This window comes from Falco peregrinus, chromosome 7 (assembly GCF_023634155.1).
Source record: "Falco peregrinus isolate bFalPer1 chromosome 7, bFalPer1.pri, whole genome shotgun sequence".
In the NCBI taxonomy this organism is placed as follows: domain Eukaryota; kingdom Metazoa; phylum Chordata; class Aves; order Falconiformes; family Falconidae; genus Falco; species Falco peregrinus.
Genome location: NC_073727.1, coordinates 13,243,896 through 13,270,375, shown reverse-complemented (window position 1 = coordinate 13,270,375; position 26,480 = coordinate 13,243,896). Strand labels below are relative to the sequence as shown.

General features: G+C 45.1%; 1 protein-coding gene across 8 annotated transcripts in view; it reads right to left on the bottom strand.

Annotated features, from left to right (window-relative positions):
- The window catches only part of EVA1A (eva-1 homolog A, regulator of programmed cell death), a 224,410-nt gene that overhangs the window by 39,139 nt on the left and 158,791 nt on the right, over positions 1 to 26,480 (bottom strand). The window lies entirely within an intron of this gene.

Genomic DNA, 26,480 nt, shown 5'->3' with positions numbered 1-26,480 from the left:
CGGCTGCTGTGTCTATGCTTATAAATAAGACAGGTCAAGGCTCATTCTCTGTCCCTCAGGGCAATACGCACAGCACAGCTTGTGTCCGTATGGCTAAATTGTCTCCCTCTCACCCTCCCATACAGCATGGCTTCATTCATACTGCTTACTGAGAATAGCCATGAGCCCACGCTAATTCCCAAACCGTGCCTAGATGAGGGCTAGTTAGCAGGGAGAAAAGCCAGGGCAAAGAGCACAGGATGATCCAGGGCAGTGCTTGAGCCCACACCTTGGACCTGTGAGTATGGAAGCAGCAAGTGAGAGCAATCAGAGACACACACAAAAAGTCCTATGTCTGTATATTTAACGTAAACAGAGTTTGATCAGAGATGAGCTAAAGTCAGACTCTGCAATGCAAACGCTGTAAAAGAAAATTAATTTTTGCCTTCCTCCCAGCTAATGCAGTTGCACTATAAAAACTATCTGAACAGCATATTCCTACTTAGCACCTATTCACATGCAGTATCATATACCCTTCCTGGCTGGATCTCACTTATTATTGCTGATAAGTAATCTGACTCCTATGTTCTAATCCACAAAAATGTCATCACAAACCAGGACTTACCAATTCCGCAAATAAAATCTATTTTCCAGGCAAGGCTGGCTTCCTAATGTGCAGCGATTCAGAAAGGTGTGGGAACACCAATGCTCATTCCACACAGTATTCCCCTGTCCTGGGAAAGGTGTTTTGGAGAGGGAAGACTTCATGTGCCTCTAGCACTAAAGTAAAACTGAAATATTCTGAAAGATGCACTGTTTGCCTTGCAGCATTAGAGTCAAAATACCATGTGGTCTTGAGAGAGCTGTGCTGCTTCTCAGAAAATGAGGAAAGAAAAATGAGCAGTAGCCTTCAGTGTGAGTGGTGTGTATTCTAGCATTTCATTTATGGTTTGCCCTCACCAGAGGATTAATTTGCTGTTAATCTGAACCCTCCCTATTCAGAGGCTCCACATCAGCAGTGTCTTGGAAAGAACAGTGTCTCTCAGGACCTTCTCATAATCAAACTACAGAAACACGGTGTGCTATTAGGGCAGGAACTAAACTAGCTGGAAAAGTGTTTAGAGTGTAGTTATCAATGATTCATTTTTCACAGTGAAAGGATAAATCAAGTGGGGTTTTGCAGAGGTCAGTCCTAGATCCGGTTCTAACGAAAATATTTTCATTTTCCTACACACAGAGTACCTGGATGATGACCAGGATGCTGGAATATGGATAATTTTTATTACATTTGCAGACGATACCAAGTTAGGAAGGGCTGCAATAAAGGGGGAGGGAGAGAATTCAACGTGATCTGGAGAGGCTGGAGATACAGAAAAGTCCAAGATACCAAAGTCAGCCAGGAACAATCCACTAGGCAAATACAGAAGGAAAATCAGCTTTCCACATAGCAGTCCTGCAGATCTCAAGGATGAAGATCAGCCAGTGATGTCAGGCAGCTGATGGGCTTCAGACCAGAAAAATCTAAACCTTTACCTTTTGCTCAAGATCTCAGCTAGAGTGCTCTGCCTGGTCTCGGGCTCTTGGCTGAAACATGGGTCTCCAGGAGAGAGCACAGAGAAAGAAAAAGAACAATCACTAATTTAGGTAATACCGGTACTGTCACCATAAATAGCAGAAGACTGAGAAGGAACCTGGGAGAAGTGAAAACAGGCTTCAAAAATATAAAGGTTGCTAGACAGCAGAAAGAAATAATCTGTTTTCTACGCTTATTTGGACACATGAGAAGTAATGGGCTAAGAGAAATTGCATCAGGAAAATTTTGGTTAGTCACTAGGAAAATACTTCTAATGGAAAGGAAAGCATGAAAATGCATTGCCAGAAGAGCCTCCCCTGATCAAATATCTGTCATGAGTGGTCAGTGTCCATCCTGCTCAGTGACTAATGAGCTCCTGAAAGTTTACAGTTGCATGACTCAAGACTGAAGCAGTTACCTCTCCCTGTGTACAAGAAGATCCCAACAAAGCCAGCCTGTGCTAGCAACTTTAAATTGCCTGCTAGCCACAGACACAGTACTATTACAAATCATTCTTGGTTTCCCAGTCCCTTTCCCCAAATCTCCAGAGCCTTCTAGACTTAATCCAGACTAACTCAGTCCCAGTTGTCTGCTTGATCATCAAATCTCCTTACCTGGATATGACAACTGATCTTTGATCGTCTCTATTCTTCCAGGTGGCAATGATAAGCTCTGTATTAAGCCACCCAGGCCTCATGTTGCCAGCTGACCAGGAGCTCTTACCAAAACACTTTTTAACCTAATAAGGATGGCAGAAAAGCAGATTAGTTTGGGAAGCAGATAGAAAACTCAAATCTGTCCAGCGGGAGCTAAATAAAAGGTCAACCTTTAGGTCATCTATGCAGGTCACCTACACAAGCCAAAGATCCAGTGAGCAAAAGATTGGAAGAGGAAATTTAGGTTTTCAAGTCCTTACAGACATGACAAACTGTGTCCCAGAGATTTATTCCAAATGGCTTTTTCCTTCACACTTCCCTATGCAGCCAACCATTACCAGCAAAAAGAAGATGTTTCAAACCTACAGCATGACAGGAAAAAAAAAAAAAAAAGCAAGAAAGACCAGAAGCACTCGGCAAATATTACTGGGAATTTTGGGGGTGCACCGTATCGAGGTGATTGTAGGAAATGCCTTCCCATGCCCCAAAACACACCTCAGCAGGATCAGAGCTCCCAACCCCTGAACATGAGGAAGGCAAAGCACCCAAGAGTCACCTCTGCATTATTACAAGTCCCACCTCCTCTCTTCCTTAAATTATCTAGGACTGTGATTTGAAACAGAAAACTTCTCAATAGCAGCTCTTACTTGCGAGGCAGTTCAGTGTTTGATTTACTATTTCCAAGCAGCATAAAAGCCACCAGTAATCAGGCTGACAGCTTTCATCCTTGAAGGAAGAATGTATTTCTATTCACCTTTTGCACTTTTGCCTTGAAACAACAAACTGTCATTTCTTTGTAACAGCATTAAATGACCCCACAACCCACCTCTACACCTTCACTCTGTCTTTGGAGCTGCTCAACCTGTATTTCCTTTCCTTTCTTCTCACTTTTTGTTTTAGAGAAGCACATCTAGGTGTTTACCCAGAGCTGTATCCTGCCTTGTCTCCCCCCTGCCCAAAGCCCATCCAACACATATTATAAAGTGGAGGTTGATTTGGAGGGCAGCTTTCACAATGTGACGTTTGTAAATCACCATCTAAGTGTTGCGGAGTGCCAAAGCCTGAAACAACCAAGCAATCAGCGAGTGAGCAGCAGTGACCTGGTCAGTGGTGCATTTCTAGCAGCGGATGTTGCTTGACACCTAACCCAAATAAATGCATCACCTTGGCAAAGCAAAGAGAAAAAGAAAAGTCGCAGACAAGGTAGCCTTTCTCTGCAGTCACTACAACAGACAGTGGAGAGCAGCAGAGCTGTGACCACTGGCATGAAGGGTTTTGCTGATGTTACCAAATCACCTGTAGCAAAGAAAAAGCCATAAGGTTGGTCCCAGCTGCACAGGAGAAGGAAAACCGTGGAGCAGCAGCTTGGGCTCTGCCTGCTTTTTCTTTGCAGTCATTTCTCCCCCTGGGCATCTCACTTAAGGTAGGATTCATGACACAGTGATCAGGCACACAAATTTCACTTCAGGGAGAAGCTAAGTGCTTAACATTAACAAAATGAGTCACCAAAAAAATACTGATTTCCTGGCCAGGCACCTCACTAAATTTCTTCCTACCTTGACTTACTCTGACATCTCAGGTTGGCATCCTCTACGCATGCCCAGGAATGCCACCAGCTCAGCTAAGCACCCCTGAAGGACCCATCTCCTCCAGCAGTCTCCTGCCACACTGACAGCAGTGGTGTCGGTGCAAAGCCCAGCAGTCACAGCCGCTCTCCATCAAAAAAGTGCATGCAACAGCCACCTTCTACAACCTTGTCAGTGGAGCTCAGGAAACAAGAGATGCACTTCCAAACCCCAGCTCAGCCTGAGGAGGGCTTAATAAATTCCACATCCTGAAGGGACCAGAGAGCCCTGCTGAAGGACTTGCCTTCTCCTCCTGGGGAAGCTCAGCAGCTGCACAGCCCTGAGCCCAAAAGCCACAGGGCAGAGCCTTGCTGCAAAGCTTTACCACCACATGGGTAGATTTGAGTTTTGCAGCCCAGGTGGGGAAGGGCTGTGTCCCTCAGAGCAGTCCTGATGGTCTGCACTGCTGCTCTTCTGTCAGGAGCCACAGTAGCAAAAGCCTGGCCAGCCCAGCCATGTAGGTTAAGAAAGACCACAAACATTTCCTTGCTTTAGTCATCAGCCACACAAGGCAAACACCTACTGGGTGCCTCAAGTGGGTCCTGGATACAGAGGCAGAAAAATTGCTGGGAGTGTGGCATTCAGCTCCTGCAGCCTTCAAGCTGGGACTGGGAGAACTGGTGTCTGGTCCTGATTCCTGGCTGATGCACACAAGCACCTAAATGCTCATGCGGATCATGCTTTACATGCCTTCTGGCCTCAGTTCTCCATAAAGCATCTCCCTGCACCCTACGGGGTACCCAAAGGCTAATGCAGAGCTTTTGAGTGACAGCGAGTGGGACCCATAAATGCTTTCACAGACAGGTACAGCCTTACCCATTGCAGGTGCAAGAGGAAATGAGTAAAAACACATCTGCTTTCCCTTGGACTTCAAAAAGAACCAAATCTCAATCCAACTTCTTTAGTGAAGGTTACAAGCTGGAGGACTCTTCATAGGAAGAATCAAAAAGCATCATGAGAAAAGACGAACTACAGCTCCTACTGTGCTGTCACACTCTCAGGACCATGCCATTCTTCTGTTGGCCCCCACTACAGTGTTTTTGTCGTTTTCTTGCTTTCCTTTCTGCTCTCTTTCATGGTATCCCAGAGTTTCAATCAAAGTTGCATTTCCCTGCTTCTTGTTCTCCCCAACCCCTTGCATTTCTGGAAGGAAAACAAGGACAGGCAGAACTGGCTGGCCATAAAAAGCAGATGTCACACTGAAAGCAGCGCTTTCCAATAAAACTTAAGCACTCTATCTGCACTGCCTGTGCTTCGCTTCCCTGCTTTAGGGCACACCTGCAGAGATACGGCAGCCTCAGATGAGTGACATAAAAAGTAAAGAATAATTCTTAACAATCAAGCAACTTCAGCCTTGCCAAAAAAGTAGCCAATGCAACCATTCCAGCTACTACACTCTTCTAAATATGTGGATCTCTCGAGCTCCCCTCCCACCACAGCTGGTGACTGAACCAACCCCCAGGTTTGATTCTTCTCTTAGTTGACTTGTTTATTGCCAATTTTTTTTTTTTTTAAAAAAAAAAGCACTTTTCAAATGTGATTTATGAAGTGCCTCTAAGTAAGCACATGCATGCACACATAAAACCACACAGGGCTGTGGTTCCAGCTGTACCAAAAAAAAATTTAAAAAGTGGCGACAGGAACTCTCACTGCATAATAAACACTACCTGAGCAAGGCCTTTTCTTTGTGCGTGAAGGTTTGGGGCCAGCTCTTTGGGGAGAGGCATAACTGCATCATTTCATTAGCTTCCTTTGGGCTGTAAAATGATGCTTTTTTGTTTCATTTGGAAAAACTTCTCTTAAGCACGGGCACACACACACGAAAGGCAACTATCAGCCAGTTCAAACTAGGCCATCCCTGCATGTCCAAAGAGTTTAACATCCCTCACTAACTTTTACAAGCATCTCTTCCCATCATCAAAAAGGAAGGCTACTTAATTTTCATTTTAAAGGGCAGGAGAAAAGCCTATTAATCTCCAACCCATCTTTGGTTAACAAGAGTGCTGTGTACTCTGTCCCAAAGCAGCAGTCATCCAAGATGCTCTCACAGCTATTTGCAGAGCAGGAGCTCTTGCATCACTCTTGTAAACTCAATATGTAAGCCACTGAGAAGCAAAACAGGGTTTTCAGCAAGAACAGAGGTCATTTGCTCTAACTTGCATGCTTTGAGTGGGTAAATGTGAGCAAAGCATTTTCAGCCCCAAGACACGCTCTGTGGTAAAGTCCAGGCCAGCAAAGGTGGTGTGTGCAGGGTGACAGGGACCTGCAGCCCCTGCTCAGCTCTGCAAAGGAGCTCAACGTTGCATCTCCAGAGGTCCATGTCTGAGCTTTACCTCAGCTTCTGCTCTCCTCCCCAGGCCTGTAGAAGTTCAGATATTTTTAGCAGTTTGCCATGAGTGAAGGAATGTCTTTTCCTAAGTTACCTCATTCATAAGGGCAGCTCCGCCAAGACAAACAGGTCCTGAGTGTGATTACACTGACTTCAGCCAGGGGAGAGAGCTCACACCGCATTAATGTGCATGCTCAAATTGTAAGTGCCTGGAATTATTAGTATTTATGGTGCATGAAATTATGTTTCTGACTTCCTTACCTGGCCACACAAATAGGAGGGGGAGGGTATTTCAGATCCTCCCTGCCCTTACATGTCCGAGCACTTCTGAAAGCAAGTGAACAGCCCTGAAAGCCCCAAGATGAGCGTGGTGTCATCATGGGGTGCTCCTCGAGCTGGGGTCTTTTCAGGAAAACATGCCAAAACGAGAGACAGCAGCCAACAGCAACTCCATTCCTCACCTGGGGAAATCTGTTCAATGCCAGGCTTGTGTTGTTAATCACCCACTCACCTCCGTATGCCTTTACACTCATCTCATCAGAGCCATCCCGTAAGCAGACAGCAATTAACACCCTCCTGAGCAAAGGGACCAAGGATTCAATGAATAACCCCTGTATAAAACTATTGTGCCTCAAACACCTTAACTATTAATTATGTTACCCTCTATTATTAACCCTCAAAAACATCATCTATGTTGTAAAACCAGCATAAAATTTACCTTTCACAAGTGAGAAGGCTAAACCATGGAAGTTAATTGACTTGCCCAAGGCCACCAAGGCAAATCCATGTCAGAGTAAACCAAAGCCAGCAAAGCTGCTCCCTCACTCTGCCCCTCAACTGCGATCCCGGGCCTGAAGGATCTACATGCTGGGGGAACAGGGCTTCTCTGCTTCATGGGGCTGTCAACAAACCCGTGAGAGGTGTCCAGATACAATTTTACCTGCAGACACCACGTAAGCACTGATAGTTACTTGGAGGTGTGGACTTAGGCACTTTAGCAGTGCCAGGCGGGGAAATGTCGTATTAAAAACTCTACCTAAAAAAATTCGGCAGACCCCTAGAAACATAGGAAAAGCTAGTGCAGTGCACAGACAGAACTTTTCTCGTCTTATGCATCACTAGCAAATATATATTGAATGGAGGTGCCTGACCCACAGGGAATTAGTATACAGACAGGCTTAAGATGGGAAAATACTGATATGCAGCCCCTCAAAGTCCTGCTTTATCCAGTTTTGGACTCTACCTGAGAATTACCAAGCAGCCTTCTGCCACAACCTCAGAGCTGCTCTGCACTGCATGGGTTGTTGCACTAAGAGCACTCACTGGCTTTTCATTAACATAAACTGGAGGAAGGATATAATGCCAGCTCCTTTTCAATGTAGGTGATAACGGGCAAAGAGACAATTACACCCACCCTCTCGTCATTCATCACGGTGTGTCTCACGCACAACATTTGTCATCCTCTCAGCAGCAACAAACTCAGGACCAACAACAACAAATAGGCTTAATCCTTTTCCAGGGAGTTCTTGTCTGCAAAAGTCCTCCTTATGAAAGACAGATGTGGACGTGCCAGTCCAGTCAGATGCAGAAAGCCCTGGTAAATGCAGGAATGAATGTTCTCACACACAGAATTGGCAAGAAATAATGGGGAGATTCAAACAATGAAAGAAGTAAATCATTTCAATATGACATGCTGGATTGGAGAACAATTTCAGGCCACGGACATAGAAATCAAAGACCATCATCTCTGGCAATCCCAAAGGAAAACAAACCTTTCCTTTCCCCAGAACATAAAGTTATAAGCCAAGGTGGAGTGAATTGAGACTGAGGAAGCGAATGATCCCTATTCAGCGAGGCACATTGCAATAATCAGAGCGCACACGTTACCGGAGACGTAATTTAAAGCAGAGATCAAATTCTACAAAGCAAGACAAAAAAGAAAAGTAATAGTAAAGGAATGCTATGAGCAACAGGAAACCCCAGCACTGACAGGGCCTTACTGAACACTACACAAACCACACGGCACAAGCCGCACCTGCGGGGACCTTTCATATTGCACAAATATTCAATCCCCCTGCCAGGCTGTGTGCATGGTACTTCTTTGCTCTTTATTAGCTAAGATCAAAATCTAGCATCTAATGAACGCCCAAAGCCTGTCTAACTGGCAGGAATAAGAAAGATGTCAGTCTGATTTACTGGATTAAGACAAAACAACAGGAAAGTTTGGGAGGTCTGAGTTTTAGACTCCTGGCAGCAAAGTGTGGCAGCACTACATCTGTTTCCCCCATAAAAGAAAATGCCCAAGCCCACTTCTCTGGTGATGTCAACAACAGCTTCCCAAATTAAAAAAATCACCGTTGTTTGGAAATCCAGAGCACCCGGCTAAAATCAGCAAGGTGACAAACAACAGCTCAGCAAAGCTCAGCCCATTGCTGGATGACACCGACTTCGCAGACATACCAACCCCCCGAATCACTCGTCAATGGACACGAAACTTCCCACTCTGAAAAATGCATGTGTTAGTGGTGACAAGCCTGAAAAATGCACCAAGATGGAGAACTCCAGGACCAAAGCAATGCTTCCTCCATCTGGCAAATGTCATATCCCTGCTCACCAGCTCTGCAAAGACAGGAGACGCTGGTTGTATTAATTCTCAGTCTTCATGTTCTGTCTTTCTTCTTTTACCAAACTGAAATTATATCTCAATCCTCCCCTCAAATTGTTACTTCAAGTACTTTCTTGTATGGTTCTTTCATTTCATGTTAAAGTGTTTCCAACATTTCTTTCTAAGCAAAATAATAGCAGTTAATTTAGAAAGCTTGATGTGTGGGTGAGTTAGGTCCATTTACCTCTCTCTGGCCTGCAAACCAACCAGCTTTGACTCTTACAATCCCTTGGGAAATCAGGATGACATTTTAGGGAGGGATACTGTGATTAAGTAAACACAAGAAAAATATAGCTGTATTTGTCATTCACCCACCCCCTCAAGGCCGTGCTGGGGTAACGTGGCACTTCGACACATGCCTCCTTCATGTCAACTTTCACAGAGGAGGGCATGTGTTTTCTTCAGTCTTCCAGTTGCTTTTCTCCCCAGAAAGATGCCAAACCTTTTTTGCAAGCTACAGGGATGATCTCACAAGTTTCTGATCACAAGAATTTCTGCTGTGGGTGACTGCAAGTGATGATTCAAACTACGCTAGTCCTGTTCCAATACAAGAGCATAAAAATGCAGCCACTGCTGCTTGGAACATGGCCACTGCTTAGCAGAGCAGAAACACAACACGCGTTCCTGGGAAAAGCCAAGCGGGAGTCATTTGCATAGCACGTGAAAGGTTAGGTAAAGCTGGGGAATTTACAGAGACATAGGAGGGATGGAGATTCCATCACCACCAGCTTGGGCATCAGTGCAATACTGACTCATGTAACAACCCTTGCAGCCCTTCTCTAATGCCCTCTTCCTCCTTTTAACCCCTACGCATCCCACTGTTGAGGCAAAAAAACACAGGAGCTGACTTGCTGCAACACTAAAGGCTCTAAGTATAGTGCAAAGTTGCCTTTTTCGAGCCAAGACCATCCATAAAAACAGTACCTGTCCTCCCTCTTCAGCCCAGGGGAATCCCATACATGCCTGCAGGTTGCCACTAGCTAAGCAGCAAAACACAGGCAGTTCCACATTGCTCCTCTCCTTCCATAGCTCTTGTTCACCTGCTGTCAGTCTCCCATATTTATCACTGTGAAATCAAGATATGTCTTTGAAAATATATATCAACTGTCTGATATTTGAAAATCTATTTACAGCACTTGTCTTCTCATTAACCTGTTTACTTTACAACCTTGATTTTATTGAAAAGACATTTTGGAATATTGATTTCAGTCAAATTGCAAATAAGAATTGGCTTTCTTGAAGAAAATGAAACATAAATTTCATAGTCAACAGACAGGAAAATCTCTGAGTTGCTCTTGCATAGAGAAATAATTAGCCCATTTAAGAGGGCTATGTTATGTTGTATAACTCAGGAGACCAAGGGCTGTGTGCTGGGGAGACTGGGAGCTCAAGACCCGCTCACAGTCTAGCATCATCAGACCCATTTATTCAGTCTCTGTTTCCACTTTCCCCAGTTGTGATGATGAAAAGCTCTGCAGCAAAACTTGGCATTTAACTCTTTCTGTTCTCTACTGCATCAATCACCATGCCACCAGCTCTGCAGTTCTCTCCATCAAGCTTTTGGTAAAAGGTGGGTGACTGGGACTGGACCTTCTCCAGCGGACGGAGAAGGTAAGTGACATTGGCTCATTTTGTACATAAACATTTTCTCAGTAACACTTTGTCAATGAGAAGCATGAAAAATCACACACTTGACATGGCTATGCAAACAGAGTGCCTCATGCTGGGACCAGGAGCTCTATCCGCTATTTGATTTCTCCTTCCAAGCAATAGAGTTAAACTACATGAGCTATAAAACTTTTTGGCAGACACTAGCTATGTCTTTACTGGGAAATTTATTAATAGAGTTTGGCTGCTGGAGTTGTAAATCCAAGTAAGTAAAGCAACCCTTTATTTGAGGAGGAAGAAAAAAGGTATCGTTACAAAGGATACAGCTTGTGTTATTGCAGGGCTGTGAACAGTCACTAGAGATGGATCCACCTTTCTGCTAGAGGGAAACCCTAACATCCTGTGTGATGTGGTCCAAGTGCCTTCCCACCCTGTCCAGGGGGCTTATCGAGTGCCAAACCCTGTGTATCACTCATTGCCCTACAATGAGGACGAGGGGGGGTGGGCGTGGGGAAGGGAGTGTCAATGCATCCAAAGACAAAAGCTTTGCAAGCCCTGATGGTCCATATATGAAGACTCTAGCTGTGAATCTGCATACCAACTATAAGGACTGGAATCCTGTTGAACCAAGATACACAGCCAAAATAATTTCAAATGAAGCAAAGATCTAGTGAGGCGGTAACTCCCCCTGCAAAGCTTCTCCCTGAAGAAGATAGTTATCAGCTGCTGAGCTGCCTCTGATAAGGGCTGTTTCTGCAGCATTAGCAGCCACTCCTTGCTCAATGGTTACAACTCTTCACCAGGTGGCCAGTGAAACAGATACATCTGAGGTCTCTTACAGGGACAATCACTAATTATTCAGTTATAGCAGATAGAATGTGGAATGGGAACGTACTGACCCACAGAGCACTGGAAATACCTGCAGATGGGTGCAGAAAGACTGTCCCTCTATAACCTGCATTACAAGATGACTCTCCACCACTGCCTTAATTAAGCAAAGCAACCCGATTGCTTTACAGACCTTTAAACCCACCTCTCACACATTCTGACTGACTGTTTTCATTTCAGTCACAAAACAGGAGTGTCACTCAGCACTTTAGGCCGAGGACACAAGCAGGTGTTCAAGCCCTAATCCACTGCCCATGCATGCTGGTAACCACCTAAACCTGAGAGGAGCATCCTCCTGAACCTTCTTCAATGAGCCAGTCAGGACAAATCTTAGCCTGAAGCCACCTGTAACATGACTAGACCTGCACGCTGCTTCCCAGGAGCCAAGGAGGAAGTCTCATTTCCTCCAGCATCACAGCCCAGCCAACGCCAGGCTTCCCAGCATCATATGGGAGGAGAGGACCTCCTCGGGCAGGTGTCATCCTCAGCCATGTCACACAGTTGTTACCTGCCTCCTCCTCACCAGAGTGCATGCCCAGACAGAGTGATGGCAGAGTGTCTGCACGGAGACAGAAGACACTTTGGCCAAAGCTCAGCCCTCAACAGTAACACACAAGATAAGCAGAGCAACGGTGGCTGTGTCAGCTGCTTCTCCTGCGTGTCTTGGCTCTGGGCAAGACAGACTTCTCGCAGATATGCAAGAATTTTCTCTTTGGAGTCTCTGCTGAAACTAGCATGAGGCCCCATTTAACAGGAGATGTGAGGATGTACTTAATGCACCTGCCATCTATTGTGATGCCCAAACAAGTCGCAGTCTCCAAAACACTGCTCTTCACAACCTCGTGGTGAAGCAGGGCACTGCTCTGATGCTCATTTCACAAAACCCTGTCTGGGATGCTCACCCATGTTGCCAGTCTATGGCAGCCTGGGGACCTGGATATGTATCACCAACAGGGCTGACACTACCTACCATGGAGGTACAACTGGGAAGAGCATTCCCATGCAGACTTTTTCTTAGAAAAGCAACAACAAAAAAAAAAAATTCCATCAGAACTTGCAGAAAGAAACAATTATTGGAAACCTTAAGGCCAGAGTTTCAGACTCAGGGGAGTCTTCTACATCTGAGAAAATGGGAAAACTAGAAATATGGAAGCAACCCAAACTTGCCAAGAAGTCATCTCCGCAACTTGCTGCAAAGTCGACTGACATCTATATTTGTTTATGCTACTTCTGTGCTTAGCAATAAAAATAAATAAATAGCTTTAGTCAGCTGTGTCCTGAAAGAACAGCCACATCATGTGGCAAGTCCTCCAAGGTGTCAGGACTGCAACTGGTCCCTGGAGAGCCCGAAAGGGCACAGCTTCACCGCTTGGGCTGAAGAACAAGCAATCCCTTTCGGTCCCACAAGCACAGCTTACCTGTAGGGCACAAGGCTGCAATGACAGAACGGCTTCAGCAGAGCCAACCTGTGCACCGTCAGCTCAGCACAGCTAAACTCACAGCTGCAGGGTCATCTTCCAGGCAATGAGATGCCATGTGCTAAGGTAGTATAGCCCTGTGAGACCTTATGGAATTACATCTGGCCCCTACAGCAGGTGGGCTGCAGCTAATGACTCCAGCCAAATCTCCAGCTCAATGTCTTATTAAAGTAAATCCCTGTATAACGCTACTGACTCGTTATGGCAGATGCCATTTGCCACTTACAAGAGAGACAAAGGAAGCTTTTGGGTAGGAGGGGCATCCAGATGCAAAACTTGGTGACAAGCTGTTTCAAGAGCACATACATTACCCAATGGGACAAACAACAAGAGAAGGAGAATTCCGAACTTTCTGAAACAGTTCTTAATGTCACCATTGAACTTACTAACAACTACCAGAAAGACACTTAAGATAATTTCCCTCTTATATTTACTATAAGAAACAATACCTATTAGCCAAAGCTGCCCTTGAAGTGACAGCTAGGGTATATAAGTGAATCTCAATCTATACAATAAGGGGATCAGGAAACAGGTAGCCTATGCTGTAGATACTTGTCTTAAAAACGCTGTCATTGCAACATTCACATTTGCTCCTAATCCAACTGCAGGAAACCTTCAAATACAAAAAGTTATTAAATCCAGAAACAATAAATTATCTACAAGGAAAAGGGAGAAGAGGCAGCTCCTTTAATCTCCCAATAAAGAAGCAAAGGAAATTGCATCATACCCAGATGGGAGACCAGTGTGGCCGGCCAGGCAGAGGGGATCGGTGCGCTGGTATTAATGGCATTGCTTCCACAGATCCAGACAGACACCAGCTATAGAGAAGAGGGCCAAAGCAAATGCCTAGATCCAACTCCCTCTTGGCCATCCCAAAGTCTTGATGCAATTTTTGTATCTAGTTACTGTTTCTCTTATAAAGGGCATCAGGCCCTTGGCCCTGGAGGGGTGAGAACTCTGCCACTCAGACACATTGCTAATGCGGTTCACAAACAACGTGAGAAAGTTACAGTTCTCTTTCACCAAGTGTAAAACCCACCAACTCTACAAAGTGAGGCTGAGCAGAAAAACTATGCTTGTCTTAATTTTCAGGGCAATGTAGAAAGAAATGAGAAGCAGCTTTTTGACTGAGGTTTTTTTGCTTTTTTTTTTTTAGTGCTGCAATCTGGTTTGGTTGGTGGGGTTTTTTTCTGATCCATTATCTCGTCAGTAGCAACACAGTTTATTTTCTGGCTTCTTTCCACAAGCTCTCTGGGTCAGATAGTGGTATTTGTTTTAATGTAACAAATATGGTTGTTAACCAAAAAGCAGCAGATGTTTATCCCCAGAATGTTCCCCACATGATCCCAACCTCCCTTTCACCAAGATTACTTCTGTCTGAATTAAGTGCATTTAAAAACCTGTCTGAACTACTCCAGAGACCAACAAATAACTGCTACTTAATGGAGAACAATACCCTCCAGCCTTTGTTTCGTCTGGCCATGTCCCTTACCATTTACACCTCCGCAAAGCAAAGTACTGCCAAATCAGAGGACCACCACTTCACACTTGGTCTCCCTCTCGTATTGCTGGGTAAGGGGGTTTTCTGTGCATCAGCACCCCTGAAGACTTAATGTATGGAGCCCCAGTACACCATTAGCTTTGACCCAGCTGTAGTGACTCTCCAAAACAAGGAAAGGAAGAGCAGAAATGAACAGGAAGCTGTGTTCACAGGCGACTACATGAAGGCAGATGATCTGCCACTGCCTGAGACCAAGCTTGCAGCCAGTTACTACAGAGCCACCGAGCAGCAGTAACTATTGCTCACTGAGGCCTGCAAAGCCCTGATACACCATCTGCTTTTGCTCCATCATCTGTCCTAACTGCAGTTTCATACTCACCAGGGAGCATCCTACAGCACAGAAAGCCGAGAGTCGTTGCTGCTCACTCTGTCAATACAAGATCCAGTTTAAGGGAACAGTTCCTCACCTTGCCTAAATTGGCCATTCCTAAGGATCTGCTGGAAAGCTGGGTGCAAAATAAAAGCCAAATGTAGACCTGCCTCTGGAGAAGCAGAACAGACATTAACAGTGGTGACAGGGAGTTTCAAATTCCTGTAGGGACCTCAACACCTACCTATCAGTCTGAATGACTTGGCACAGCACAGGTTAACTGGCAGAGCCACAGAAGGGGGGGACACACACGACCATTTTAAATTAGAGGCAGGAATATTTATCAGCTAAAACAAAAACCTCCCTCTCCATTGGGATCTGCCTTGGTAAACACAGAAGTCACAAATCAACCTAATCACCCATCCAGCCCCTCATCCCACACCCAACCAGTGTGCAGAGCCGGTTCCCTTTGCTCCCTCCAGCAGGACGCTCTGCAGCTTTCCTTCTCTGAAGTTTGCTTACATTACTGGCTCCCTTTGCTGACATTGGCAGCTTGCTCAAGCCTTTGCAAAACTATTTTTTCTTGGATATACTTAATCTATCTTATTTTTATCCCATCTGTGAGAAAAAATGGCCACAGCGCAAACCAATCTGCTTAGCAATGCTGCCAGCTATGTGGGTCCCATGACCTCCAAGCTAGGTTGCCGCAATGTTTTCTGTTTATCTGATGCTGCTCTTGTGCGCTCACCCATGTCCTATCCCTAACCAGCATGCATTTGCAAGTCCTGTTAAAAGCCTCTTTCAAGGTGAATTAACTGAGTCTCCTGCATACTATACTGCTGAGTGTAGACTTTCCAACCTTTCTTTTTCCATATAAAGTTTTAAATAGGTTTAGACTGAAAATCTTCCTGAGGGATGTCACATGTTCTTCGTACATGGGTCTTGAAAATGAAGTTGGAGACACTCCCTGAGAGAATGTACTGCAGCTCAGGGTTTCCCAAACAAGGATACATAGAATCATAGAATGGTTTGGAAGGGACCTCAGAGATGACCTAGTTCCAATCCCTCTGCCATGGGCATATGGACCACTAACATCACACACACTGCTACAGAGGGATACAGGGCCAAGAAGAGAGACAGTAACAGCTATACCCGTGTCAGCTGCTGGCAATGGTGGAAGTACTGTTGTAAAGGACGGTACCACTTGAAAACCAAAGGTGAGATGTTGCTGTAATTGCCATGGGAGTTAATTCAAGGAAAGTCTATGGCTGCCATTATCCAGGAAGATGGACTGAATGGTCTCACTGGTCCTTTTTCACCTTTTATTTAAGTACCTATGAAAACAGCTGGGTTGGTCTACTTTAGGAGATGGTGGCCAGCAACAGCTCCATGCAGGGCTATGCCAGATTGCCAAGTGCTGGAAAAATCTCCAGGAGACAAGGAAGGTGAGACTGTTTTCCTACTTCTGCCACCCCAGAATAGCTCTGCCTATGGTTTGGAGACACGAATGATACGTCATTATCACAAGGAGATCTGCCAAACCACTCGAAGCAACTGTTTGTAAATCCATGTGTGTTTGTAAGTCCAAACATTTGTAAATCCATTCCCACCAAGTGGAAATACATGAGTCAGTGACTATGATAGGCATATATCAACAGTTTTTACAGGAAGGCAGAAAGACATCACCCTTTTTTAAATCAATATTTTTAACCACAATTTCCTGAGGTAAATCAATAAAGCAAAGATTTTTGTAAAACTACCTATTTAAGTACTTAACTCACCCTCCCACTCTCCCCACTGCCATAGGCAGGAGCAGGACACAAGATGGTCCTTCTATCAGCAAGGACCGACAAGTCAAGCTATATTCTTATACCACTTTACCTTCTTATAAGTAAAAAAAAAAGCCCCACCTTGTACAACATTAGAAAATTATTTTCACTTATGCATACTTTAAAAACTGACTAAACTTTCAATATTTACTGCTCATTTTTATTTTCCCCATTCTCTTTGTTGGCTTACTGCACAGCATGGAAATGTGCAGATATGGGTCATCTTTATTTGTTTGCAGACTGCCTTAGACTTACAGATGAAGTCGTGCTGCTCCAGACGATGCTACTGGGCGGGGGAGGACTCTCCTTGGCATGCTGAGGAGGTGTCTTCTCAAGATACCATGAATCTTGTGCTTCCTCCACCTCTGGAGACACTATAACTCCTCAGTGCGCAGTAGCACAGTCCTGAATGCTGAATTAATTCAAAAGAACCAGAGTACATGGAGTTCTTGGGAAGAGGGATATCATTACTACATTTTAAGTTCTCCTGGAAAAATGTAAAATTGGCATTTTTTTTGAGTTAATGTCTTTTCCTGCTGCTCATTCTGGCTGGAGGGATCCTCCTGTCTTTCCTGACTAGCATTCATCAGTTCCTTTCTGAAATGCAGGAGATAAAGGAAATGCCTCCTGTGAGATTGCGTGGGGAAGGAGTCGTGCTCCACAGGTGAAGCAGGGAAACATGAAAGATCTGGAATGTTCATTTTCCTAAAGATTTTACTTAATCAAATTATCACCAAACTGCAAGCCATTTCTAACCACTAATCACCCACTGCCTGGAAACTATTTTGAACAAATGTAAATGTACAAAATCTGGTTGATGAAAGCCTTGAAATGTAGATCCTGGGAAGTTTGTGAACTCTTAACAGCTGTGGAGAAACAAAAACACAGTTTCTTTTTGTAGCTTTGATCCTATTCTAGGGGCAATGCACAGGCACATGTAACAGATCTTTCTCTCCTCTCTATTTTCTTGCCAAAGATGCCATTTAAACTCTTTGGAAACAGCGCTGTAGCTGCTCCGTGCTGTCTACCCTCCAGAATGTATCAGATGTTATTTAAATAAATGCATGCTAGAATTTTTCTACAATGTCTACTGGTAAACAGCAGCTGTAATGAGCCTACATTCAGACTGAAAGGCCCAAAAAAAGCTGAAGTCAAATGGAACAATCTGGTATCGTCCCCCAGTACCAGACTCTGCACAGTGATCAAGCAGATTAAATACTCAAGAAGGAACGAGGGATCACAGGTGTTCCCCCACAAACACTGGAGCCTGCCTTAGCACCGACTTCTCTCGGTCTCCTGAACCTTACAGGAAAGACTTGGCACTGTATATTGCACCACGGCAGTGCAACAGCTGGATCAACTGCCCAGCCATGGACAAGGGGGAAACAACCCCACAGCCACTCTCAAGCAGTCTGTGTCTCCTCCCGGGGATTTCTGAGCAGGTTCCCTTCACACTTCTCCGAGTCACATGGTTCAATGGAAACAACAAGGCAGAACTAATTCCCTTAAAAGCCATGGAGATTCTATGTTAAGTTTCCCTATACTATGAGTTTTTAATCTGTAGGTTCTCATGGCCCAAAGTGATTTTGCAGATTGAAATATCAGGTTGTTTTCTGTAGGCCGAAATTCAAACCCTGATAGAGGTTCACGTTTTCCCTGTATAATCTAGCCCCTACAGTCCCCATCACAAAATTTCTGCTCAAAAGCAAGACCCCAAGCTTGCAAATTCAGTGAAAGAGAGGATGGAAGAGATGATGTGGCTCTTCAGCTGCCTATCTTGCAGTCAGCTCTTGAAACTATAATTGCCCGGAAATAAAATAAGTGCAAATTCAGAAGATAAACAGGACAAAACCACAACACACGCAAGCTGCAGCCATTCCTCAATAAAGCAAGAGCAAATATTAATGAAATGGGAGATCTTTTTTTTCTGAGTCCCTGTTTGGAATCTGCTTTTTCTTCCAGGGTCAACAAAACCTCCCGTTTCAAACTTTTGCATACATGCTTTGAGAATTAGCATGCTGTGAGGTCCCGCCATGGATAGCATGTCTTTTCTCAAGCAACATCTACAACAGAAAGTCACGGGGATTTCTTCCAACCTTCCCTCATTAATAACACAAAGCAGTCACATAGAGCTTTTCACTGTTCCAGCATATTGCAAGCAAGAAGGAATGAACCCTCTGACAGATGGCTTTGAGGTAGCACTCCCCTTTTGCAGTTGGATAAGGTGACCTTCCTACTGTCATGACTGGTGGAGGACACAGGGCTTCTTAGCTCTTACAGCTGCACTTGGTCTCCCCCTTAGGTCCATAGTGGTCCCATGGGGCGCATTAAGTCCCAAAGAGCCACTGCAATAGGGCTATCATTTGGGGTGCTTGCTTCAAGCTGTGCTTTTGTGTAATAACTCTAGACTGTCCAGGAGACACGGAAAGGCAAGCTAGGAAGTTTTATGTCCACCTCTCGAAGCTGCTTCTCTCGAGCAGGTGGTTTTCTTCCTGTCTTTGCCTGGATTCCTGTATTTGCTAGAAAATACCTTTATTCCTTTCTCCCCGGTTCAGGTTGTCTTTTGCTGTTTGTTTTCACTTCATCTCGTAGCCAATTCAAACTATGTGACCTCTTCCATGACAGGAAAAATTCACAGGTCAAGAAAGCTCTTATGCTATTGCTATAGTAGTGAATTCCTTTCGTAGCGAACAGTTCAGGACACAAGCATGGGTGCTGGAACTTGAGTGTCTGTGCTGTTACACAGTTAGCTAGCTCACATGCTTTTAGTCCAAGCCACCTGATACCCATGCAGATAAGGCTCAGAAACCTGCATGCACCAAGTGCATGGAAAAGATGAACCACTAGACCACTCTGTGTCCACAGACACAGGTGCCTCAACTGCCCTTAAATTTCCTTCCAGCATCCACTGTGGCCATCAGATGTCGGTATTTTGTCCTAAGCATCTGTCTCAGAGGGGCAGGTGACAACTCACAGTTTGCTATCCATCTCCTCACAGATATTTGCAAAACATACTCACTTCAGACCAGGGAATCTGTCTGTCTGATTCCAGAATCCATTTCTACTGCTTTGACAACACAATTTACATTTGGTTTCAGGATATTTTGTAGTTAGGAGCGGGTAAAAGCAGCTTAATGTACATGAGAATTAGTCCCACCAAATCTCCAACTTGCCTTTAACCGCTGTTATCACACATAACAGGAACAGCCAGAACAGAGCAGAAACCCTACTGGTTCAGGGCAAATGGGTGCAGAGGCTTTATCATTGTTGCAATGCCAGGGAAATGAACAAATTTGCCCCCTGGGTTGAAGCTAAAGGAACTAAATTCTTGAGCCCTGCCTAAAATCACATGGGTCTGCTTCACTTGTCTGATGTTGTTCCATGGTGATTCACAAGCACTGCTCTGCCTTGCTTTCTGCTCTGCTGTGTGATGCTTGGCAGCGCGCTGCACAAAGCTGTGCGGAGAGCTTAGGGCCCTGGATGGATACTTTTTTTCTTTTTCCTTTTACAAGCAAGTTCCTGCCTCAGAGACAACTCTAGAAAATTACAGAACAGGCAAGGTCTGGACAGAATCAGTGGGTGTTTAGTGTTGTTGGAAAATAATGTCAGATTGCATACCGTGATAGCTGTGTGATGCCCCTCCTAACATGCATAATTTCTCTTAGTAACAACAACAGGCAATGCCTTGCACACTGCTTTGCAAATACTGATTAAGGCCAACAATACTTCTCCAGACTGTAGCCTGTCCTTTGCACCTGCTGAGCTATGGAAAGTTGAATTCAGGCCACATTTAACAAAAGCCTTACCTTGGTGTCAAAATAACAAACCTGTAGAAATCCCGCCCGGCAGCGTGACCCAGAGCACCTATCTTAACTGTTCAGGCATTCAGCACAGCCAAAAGGAGAGCACGGAATTTCTGAGGGGTGACTCAGAACCCATAAGTATATCTGTATGGGCCAGGGAGACAGGGTGTCTGTGCAGGGCAATTAGGTGTTCCCAGGTGCAGAGTGAGAAACTGCTGAGAGCCAGCCAGCTGGGAACACCAAGCCCAGGGATATATCCCAACAGGCACCTACCTCCTGGTTAGTCCTCTCAGGGCCTGGTTGACACGGCAGAAAAGCCTTTCCTGAGTATCAGCTGGAAGTTCTCACTAGCGGTGCGTGAGATGGCCACCATCTGACACAGCATCCACCTGATGCAGACCCATGCAGGAACATGCAAGCAGACGATGGAGGTTGACTTGACTGCTGTCATGGTGCCCATGGTGTACTCCTTCCTCTACGGGAAGGGTTTCTGCTGCCACTGTTGCTGTCACTACATACAACCCCTGTTTTAAAGCAGATTGTCAGGAAGACTTAGTATGCCTGGCAGATTTGCCTAGTCTGAGCTTCTTCAAGTAAGCAAACGAAAAGAAGGGAATTCCCAATTTTGCAGTTGTTTGCTTTTTAAACAGTAAGACTCAATACTGAAAACTATTTAGACTCTGGCTGACCAAATCTCATACGCAGAGCTTCCATACAGGCCAGCAGCTGCAGGTTTGGGACAGAAAAGAGAGGTGACAACTTTTTGGACACAAAACTCAGGAGGGGACAGGAACCCTCCTTGCAGGCTCAGTGCTGTTCAAGCCTCCTTAGCTGGCTAAAGAGCATCCTTCTCACTTCTGAACTGCAGCACAGAAAACAGATTTCCTCAAGCTAAAAAAAAGGAAGCAAGAAGCACGAAGGACTGTCACCTGCAGCTCCCAGGTCCTGCTTGTGGAAGAGAGATAAGGGATCTTCCCTGAACTTTGGGCAAACCTTTACCCCTTCATTCCTGTGCACACCTGGTACCCGACACCACACATTTCTGTGACATTCACAGCATCATTGCTTTCAGGATATCTTTTTGTTCTTGCTCTGTAATCAGCTCCAAATCTGCTAAATATATTAATCTGATTGCAACCATTGTATCAAGTGGAGGAAAAGAAATAAGAAATTTAAGCTTACAACAATCTGCCAACTGTTCCAAAAACCAGAGCGTTGTGGATAGTAAACAGAGAGAAACAACCAAACAGGAGTCAGAAGAATTTGAGGCTTTCATGGTCACTGATGTAGTAAATCAGCACTGCGGTTTAACACAGCCAAATGTAGTGTAAAGTAATATGTCTGAGGGAAAGGACTGAACTTGAAAGCACATATTTAAATGTGACATTCATGCACTACACTAGCCAGGAAAAGGAGGCTGATTTCATTAAAGAAAAATAAATCTCTGAAGACTATACAGTCCATGTATGCATTAATAAAGAAGAAAAAAAGAAAAAGGAATCCAAGCATAATTTAGGCTATGTCAGAAGGGAATCACAATGACTAGTAAAATAAAAGGAGCACAAGATGTATATTATTAAGCTAGTGAAATTAATTCCGGTTGGGAAACTCTACAAGAATATCTTACAGGTAGTGTGTTGGGTACCAGGGAGGATGAGATATCAGCTTCAGCTCTATCCTTACTGCAGTGACTGATGGCCAAGAAGCAAACTCAGATTTAATTAGCAAGCTTTCTGTGTAAATTTAAGTTAAGGTAGCGCCTGCATATTTGAACTATGGCAACTTCAGATGTTCTCAGCTTTCCCTGCATCACTCCCTATAGAAACACCCCCCACTCCAAAGACAGTCAAAGATGCAAGAGCAGGGAGTGGTGGTCTTTCCATTGCCAATGGTCAGTGGAGGAGGAGAACACTGAAATACTTGGTCCCAGAGGAAATCAGAGGGCCAGATCTGTATTTTTTTCGTAACCACAGAAAGCCTCTAAGACACTCTACAAGCTCCAGGTACAAAGATGTGTTTGCTCCAGACAAAACCAGCTGCTGCTGGTGTGAAAGGGGACATACTGGTCTGTGCTGCTCGGGGTAAAAGCAAACTAACTCTGGCCAAGCACACTGGAGAAAAACTTGTGTTTAGCAATGTCATGGCTCTGCCACGGTGCAGATTGCCTGGGGCACATTCAGAAAGACTCATCCCCAGTAAACTGCTGGGAACTTGCATCAGGAAGATGAGGTCCAAGCAGCTTGAGCTGGGATTCCCACCAGTGACTCTGTGAAAATCAGGTATGTCAGGGTGAACATCCCAGTGGTGACCTTCCTCAGAGGCCAAGTTCATTCTCAGCAGGGAAAGAAAACCTTTCACAGCTACCAGATTAAGCTGATCAAGAACTAACAAGAACTGGAGAAGCAACAAGACTGGCCTCCTCCACTCTACCTCCAGAGAAAAATCTGGCTTTTATTACAAAATTCCTGCCTTGAGCTTCCTCCCACAGACTAGACCAAGGAGGCCCAGACCTGTTTGAATTAACCAAAAATAACACTTCCAGGGAGGGAGGGGATGACTGAGGAGATTGCTGATGGGATACAGAGGCCTCTCACCCCCTTATCAGTTCAAGTCCAGAAGAAGTCAGGGTAAGGAAGAAAAGCCCCTGGCTTCGAGCTGTTTGGTGCCCTTAGCCCATTTACTGGGAAGTGAGGACTCTGCCACAACCACCAACACATCAGACAGCCCCAAGCTAGTAGACGGAATAACAAAAACGGTCCTTCCATCCTCAGCATTAGCCTATTTTAAATAGCTGTGAGTCGTACAGTGGCAAGGCTCAGACTGATAGCAAGCTTCAGTCTACAGTAGCAAATATGTTTAAAAATAGCCAAAGCAAACACGATACTGTTTGGAGAGGGAAGGAGGCATGCACCTTTTTGGCTACGTTTGGCCAGCAGCAGGGATGTCGGTCTGGTCCATCTTGACTGTCTCTGCTACACGTCCTCATTGCTATGGCAATGTCCCTTAATCAAAGTAGGGACCAACAGCTCCCTGGAGCAAGGAGGCAAGGACTGTTCTCAGGTAGTGGCACAATGTTAGAAGAAAGAAAACAAGAGGTTTGTGCAGGCAAGCTGAAGACTCACTAGAGCATGTAAATGTTACCTTAATTTGTGCCTCAGCACTTAAATACCACAAGAACTGGAGCTGATGCGACACAAGAGCAAAGTGAATCAACACAGTGTGCCTGATTCAGCCTGGGGAGGCAGCCAGGAAGAGCCAGAAAGCACCCACAAGCATTAATGGGCCAAGGTGAACCCCATCAGAACCATACCCTGCTGGGCAGCAGCAGAGCATCCTTGGAACAACCTCAAGCAGGACAGGGAGCACCACACCAAGCTCAAGCACTGAAGCAGGGAAAAGCTGCTCAGTGAAAAGGACCACCAGAGCCATGAGAAGCCACCAGTAACGAGAGATCTTTCCTGGAGATATCAGTGGCCACCATGGGCTTGTGGAGCAAAGGGTCTGGCTCAGAGGCTAGAAGTAGCACAGACCCACTGTTACAAAGCAAGGCTTGCTCGCCCTGCCCTTGTGCAAGATGGAGAAAGGGAAGCAAGTGCTCACTTCACCTTCTTGCAGAGTCTTCACAGCCTGTGGCCTCTTACAGTACTGGTTCCCCCACTGCAGTGAAGTGGCCGTGAAGAGGCCTTACTCAAGGTAATGCTTTGGTGAGGTAATTTAAGACAACAGGATTAAACTGAAACAGACAATTTATGTTGTGCAACAGGAAATATTTGCAGACAGTAAAATCTGTTGGGCTCCAGAGCGCTTTCCCAAGGTAAGCAGCAGAACTGGAATCTCCATTCCTTGACTCACCTGTCTGGGCCACATGAGCACTGAAAGTGTGGAGTGGAGAACGCGCTCGTACAAGGAGAGAGGCGAGACAGGAACCTTGGTCTTTGCTTTTAACAGCAGTTCTGTGTAAAAGCAGGGACCCAGAACTTGCTAAAAGCTAAGAGCAAGGTTCCATTAGGAGAAGAAAAAGCTGAGATTTAGGGCAAGAAAGCAAATAAAAGCCAGAAAGGTCTTTGTGGTACTCAAGACCCTTCAGTTCCCATCATGATCTCACCCTAAGTGGGTTTCTCTTGTCTTGTTTTCTCCTTTGCAAGTCACAGAAAAAAGCAGTTATGACAGGACTGATTCTTATCTGTCCTCAACTGATGTAAATCAAGAATAATTTCACTGAAATCAGTAGAGCAATGAGAGCTTAAAATGAATTGGGTTCACATTTAGATCCAAAATAATTAAGGATGAAATTATGTTCATCTCCCACTATGGCATCCCATAGGTAAAGTTTTAGGATAGTTTAGAAACAGACTGCCAAAAACTGCATTTGAGACAGAGGCTCATCTCTCAACACCTGTATGTATGGGTGGATTTCTAAAGGACTTCAGGTCCTATCCACCCTTCAATCACTCAAAAGCAGCACCTGAAGGTCAGTTATTCCCCTCAGTCACCTTGCACAGACAATGGTTCAATTCGCCTCAGAGCTGTTGCCTGTTGGACCCCTGCAAAAATGTCAATCTGTCACTCTATTAGATTTCAAGAAATACAGAGTGCAGTTCCAGGCAAACACACTTTCTTCAGCTCCTTAGAGGTGCTGGGAGTGACTCCTGCTACAGCTTCTCTCCTCCCTCTGTTACGTGAGCTCATTAGCCTCTTGGCTACATCTCTGCTAGTACACTAAACCGTTCCAGAGCCCATTCTTCAGCCCTGAAGCCAACTGGCACAGCCTGACACCTACATATTATTAAGCTCTCTTACACTCTGAAACAAGGTGGCTGCATCCAAACTGCGTTTTTTCAAGTGCCCTGGCCCATCCTAACTCCCAGCAATGCCCAGAAGATGTCTCAGACCAATCCATGTGTATCACCAGTGTGGTAGCACAGATCATCAAGACCAGCTTACTAGTACAAGTACAAGCCAGCCAAAAGTGAAGAATGCTTTTTGACAGGTCAGTAAGGAGTAGCACAGTACTCAGAAAGAGTCTAAGAGATAGACAGACCCCAAAAAGTATATCCTATTCAACTCAATTTTTTTAAAGATGTGCCTTTCGTATAGGAACTGTGAAACAAACTCTGGGGTTTTACCTAGAAACTGGCTCCAGGCAAAGCTATCAGCAACGTCTCTTGGGTCCCCCATTGCTTATGACAGCAAGACAAGGGATGCCAAGGCTGGACAGGGAGCATGAACTTTCCCCAGCCATGGGAGGTGATGTGCTTTGGCTGGAGGCCAGGGCAAAGGACTGATGTGCTCAGGGTGTGCCCAGAGCTCCCTTGCTCCCTTCCTCATTTTGTGCCTTCTTCCACTGCATTCCCACTGGGGGGGGGACACGGGACACAGGGAGACTACAAAACTGACATCAGATGAGAGAGAGTTGCGGGAGCAACATGAATCAAGCAATGACTTGGAGGTAAACACACTGTACACAAAGCCTTAGGATCATTTTTCCCAGGGCCAACTCCAAGGCTTTTTTCCCCCCACTTGTAATTAGCTGGTGAATAGTGTACATATAATTGACCTTTCTAAATGCTGCTGAGTAGCTGGAGGTGTTGGGAACTAATCCTGCCTGCGAAGACCCTGGGGTTGTGCGGTGCTGACTCTATCTGATGGTGTATAATGCTCTGCAAGTGCTTTTTTTCCCTCAGTTACCGACACATTGAAATTTACTGCCTGTGTCAGTGAGTTCAAGAAAGCCTTTTAACTCTGGAAGCTCTGGGACTCAGCTCCAGCACATGCTTCAGGATTTATCCGTCAGTTTGTTATGCCTTGTTTGTCTAAGAAACAGTCAAGACCGAACGAGTCAGGAATGACAGAAATAGTACATGAAGTCACAGTTGCTCCACTTTTAAGCACAGGCATTTGTGTAATTTTCCTAACAAATAAATAAATATATGTGTGTTTAGCAAGCAAATAAGGAAATGGCAGAGGAAAGGCATCACAGACAGGTTTTACAGATGCCAGCTGATTTGTGCCCGCTCCTCCAAGCGAGTGCAATACCGATTCCCGCAAGTATCGGTTCCTTCTGGTCAGGAAAGCAGTCACTGGGACCATACATACACAAACCCCGCGAACACTACCACAAGCAAGCCCTAGGAAAAACCTGTAAACCCTAAACCAAAGCTGAAAGACAAGCACAT